This window comes from Grammomys surdaster, unplaced genomic scaffold, assembly GCF_004785775.1.
Source record: "Grammomys surdaster isolate TR1022 unplaced genomic scaffold, NIH_TR_1.0 125745, whole genome shotgun sequence".
NCBI classification, from domain to species: Eukaryota; Metazoa; Chordata; class Mammalia; order Rodentia; family Muridae; genus Grammomys; species Grammomys surdaster.
In genome coordinates this window covers 2,106,189-2,110,249 of record NW_021620577.1, presented here as the reverse complement: position 1 = coordinate 2,110,249, position 4,061 = coordinate 2,106,189, and the positions used below count along the sequence as shown (strand labels likewise).

General features: G+C 46.8%; 1 protein-coding gene across 2 annotated transcripts in view; it reads left to right on the top strand.

Annotated features, from left to right (window-relative positions):
* The first annotated feature begins 457 nt into the window (after positions 1–457).
* The window catches only part of Ubn1 (ubinuclein 1), a 35,486-nt gene continuing 31,882 nt past the window's right edge, over positions 458–4,061 (top strand). The window contains exon 1 of one of the 2 annotated variants that reach the window (XM_028788361.1): positions 458–1,222. The gene's annotated coding sequence lies outside the window, so the exon portion shown is untranslated. The remainder of the gene's footprint in view (positions 1,223–4,061) is intronic. The other variant, XM_028788362.1, reaches the window with a different exon arrangement.

The following is a 4,061-nucleotide window of genomic DNA, read 5'->3' as shown; positions in this document are numbered from 1 at the left end:
CCCTTCCCTAGGATGGCCTCGGGGTTCAGAGCAGGGACCGCTGCGGCCCCTCTCGGCCTCGGTCCCCCGGGGACCGGACAGCCTCTTCCGCTCAAGCGTCGTTCACACCGCGGCGGCACCTCCTCTTTCCCTTTTTTCTTGTCCGGAGCGCATAATAAAACCACTCCTGGGCCAGTTGCCAACCCTGCGACCAGGAAAAGCAGCTTCGCGCCGTCTTTCGTTCAGCGCTGGACGCCAGGACTCACCACACCAAGTCGCCGAGCCGCAGACTCACAGCCGCCATCTTACCACCCAACCACCGCCGCCGCACGGGCAGCCGGGAACTTCAGGTCGCCGCGGCACCGCCCATTGGAGTTGGCCGGACCACGTGACGGGTGCTTGCTGTCATCCGCCAAGCGGATGCGCTGACGTCACCGCGCCGCGGTCGTTCATTGGACTGCTTGGAGGCACGTGACTTGAGCGCCGCGCTCTCAGCGCGTCGAAGCCCAGAGGCTCCAAGCTCCTGCCCCCCCAACCCCCTCCGGCCCGTGACAACGAAGCATCCGCGGTCCAAAGCAGCGGCGGCGGAGGCGGCGCGGCCGGACTAGCGGGAAAGGGAGCCGACTGTGCTACCCGCTCGCTTCCGGGACTCTAGACTCATCTCCAGTCTTCCTCTGTGGTTCCGTTACGGCCGTTAGGCAGGCGCGGGCCCCGGGCCGTTCCCGAGCCTGAGGTGCCGGGCGGATGGTTGTTGGAGTCCCGGTGCTGCCCTGACTGACCCTGGCGCGGCCTGGAAGCCAGTCTTGGTCCAAGCCCGGGGCCGAAGAGGCCCTGGTTGCCCGCGAGCCCGCGCTCGGGGCGGGAGCTCCAGACTGCTGAGGAGCGCCCAGCTCCACAGTCGGCTTCCGGAGCGGCGTCCCCGCCAAGCGTCCTCGGCGTCGCCCGACTTGTTTTCTTGGACGTGGACTTGGCATATCTCGGCTCCCCCCGCTGGCTGACGAGAGAAAGCGGCAGTTTGTCGAGAGGCTTCCTTCCCGCGGGGCTGGGGACCCGGCCATGGGCCGCGGCGCGGGCCCTCCGCGCGCCCGCCTGCAGCGCTCGGGAGCGGGCCGCTGAGCCGCGCCGCAGACCGGGGGTCCCGGGCCGGCATGAGGACCGCCAGGGGGGGACGTCTGCGGCCCGCGTCGGCTCTGGGGACAACGGTGTGCGCCGCGGTCTGGTCCAGCCTCCCGCGTTAGCCTTCGTAAGTAGTGTGACACTTTGCAAGAAGTTTTGACAGCTGGAAGACAGATGACAGCGTAGAGGGAACCGGTACCTGCCGAGGGGCAGGGCGGCTGCCCTAACTTCCGCAGACCGGGTTGAAGCCTGACTGAGCAAGAAAGTCTCCCTCCCCAGAAAAGACAGCAGGGAGTCAAGGGTGGACTTAACTTACAGCTGTACTTTCTTAAGTCGACGCCTGCTCGGAAGGCGACGGGTTCACGCCCCTTTCCCCAAAGCAGTGTCCTTGTAGAGACTGGTTGTAAATTGCTCTGGGAGATGGTGGGGTGGAGAAGCTGGGTGGTTGCCTCGGATTGGCCCCAGCTTGTTTTTTCATTGGAAGAAGTACCACAGATTAGTTGCAAGGACTATCATTTACACTGTGTGTTAATTAAACACAACTGACCATCTAAAGTCTATTTAAATTTCATAAAATTTAACAAGTGTTTTTAGTTTAGAAATTAAGAGTTTTCGAGGAATTAATATTGTAATGACTTGTCTTTAAGTGTAAATATTTACAACTAGATTTAGAAGCAATCCCAGTAAAGTCAGGAATAGAACAAAGGATACATTGTCTAATGTCCTGGAAATACTAGTTAATGAAATAAGACAGGAAACAAAAATAAATGTAAAAAAAAAAGTCATTTTTGTAGATAATAAAACTTTGCATTTTACAATAAAAAGGGAAAAGCCATTAAATAGAGAAAGAAATTAATAAAAAGAATTAACATACAAGTTTTTCTGTTTTATCGGTAGTCAGTTCAAAAGTAAAATGGTTAAAAAGAATGTATTTATGGTAACAAAAACATAAAATAGTCCCTAGGAATACCTGGAAATAGGCTTTTACATAATATGCTTTTTTTTGTTGTTTTGTTTTTCAAGACAGAATTTCTCTGTGTAGCCCTGGCTGTCTTGGAGCGCCTTGTGAATCATGCTGGTTTTGATCTGAGTGCTGGGATTAAAGATCTGCCCACCACCAACCCATAATCCCATAATCTCCTTTTTAAAAAGAAGAATTTTTCCTGTGTGGCATACTAATATTCAACTCATTCCAAGTACTTAAAACCTATTCTGTGGTTTTTTTCTTTTTTGTATTTTATTTGGAGACAGAGTCTTATGCAATCCAAGCTGGCCTCTAACTCCTTGTATGTCCGAGAGTAACTTTAAACTTACGATCTTCCTGCCTCTACCTCTACAGTGCTTCTATTACAGGTGTATGTTACTATTCCCGTTTTAATTTAATCTCAGTGTGGGGATTGAACCCAGGGCCTCCAGTGTTCAAGGAAAACACTTTGCTGAGCTACATCCCCAGCCCATTCTTAGCTATTTTTAAGACTTGTAAATTTTCACTAGTGTTTTATTTACAAATTTAAGAATTTATATGACAAAAATTATGTGAGGATCCGCAAGATGGCTCAATAGGTAAGGGTGTCTGCCTCCAAGCCTGAAGACCTATGTTCAGTCTCTGGAGCCCACATGATGAAATGAAAGAACCAACTCTTGTAAGTTCTCTCTCTCTCTCACACACACACACACACACTCACAAATGCATGTGTAAATAAAAATTACTTAATCTTGAACAAAGCTTAGAGACAGCACCAGGTTAAACAGATTAAATTTTCTTAAACAATCAACTCTCAAGTTAATTAAATTCTCTAACATTTTAAACTGCATTTAGATTTTTCTTAATTCTCAGATACTTCTTTCTTTGTTTGTTTCATATTTCTTTTGTTTGTTTGTTTGTTGTTTTGTTTTGTTTGTTTGAGACAGGGTTGTTTTTCTGTATATCACTGGCTGTTCTGGAACTCTGTATAGACCAGGCTGGCTTCAAACTCATGGAGATCCACCTGCCTCTGCCTCCCAAGTGCTACATGCTGTACTTTCTCCCAACTACTTCATATTTCTATAGAGGTAAACCTGTAAACTTTATAGGGAGCTTTTTCCAAGATCATAAACAACTCATAAATTAATTGTATAAATACAATTTACGTTCTTTTATGGGCTTTACAACTTACATTTTCTTAAGCATTTGGAATTAAATGTGTAAGTTTAACATGGCCTTTAACATATATTATTGTCTTAAATGTTTCAAATGCCCTAGTTCATGAACATGATCATAAAACTTGACTAAAACCTGACTTCTAAGAGTTAATAGGTGGACTTACTTTATCCTCTAGTCCTATGGGCTAAGGCTTGCATAGACTTTTGTAGCTGACAGGAACATTGTTACTGGCTATGTGGATTGGTACTGTGTTTTCTAAAACCATGGACTGAAATGAAGCTACATTTTTAAAATTTTGTTAGACAAAAAGACACTTGGATCTGGTTGCCAATTCCTTCATCTAATTGAGTGATCCAGTTCCTATAGTAAGATTGTGCCTCCTCTCTCAGTGAGAGCTAGAAGCCTTTAATTCTCAATCCAGGTGTATTTTCCCAGCCAGGGGAGTTTCCAGCAGTGTTCTGAGTGGGACCCTTGGAGCTTCATGCAGTGTGCTGTGTAGAGTATCCTAGTGTGTGTCGATAAACTCTGCACGGGGCATCTATTTTACTAGTTATGTCTTTGCTCTCTGATTAGAATCTTTTTTTTTTTTTTTCTTTCTTCAAGACAGGGTTTCTCTATGTAGTCCTGGCTGCAGGACGTCTGCCTCTACCCTCTGAGTGGTAGGATTAAAAGTGTGCACCATCACTTCTTGGCTAGAATGATTTTTTTAACTCATTTGTATATTTTTAACTCCCTTATACGGTCTTGCATCACTTTTTTATGATAATAACAAAATGAATGGATATCGAATATATGCTAGTATATCTACATATATGTAGAAATA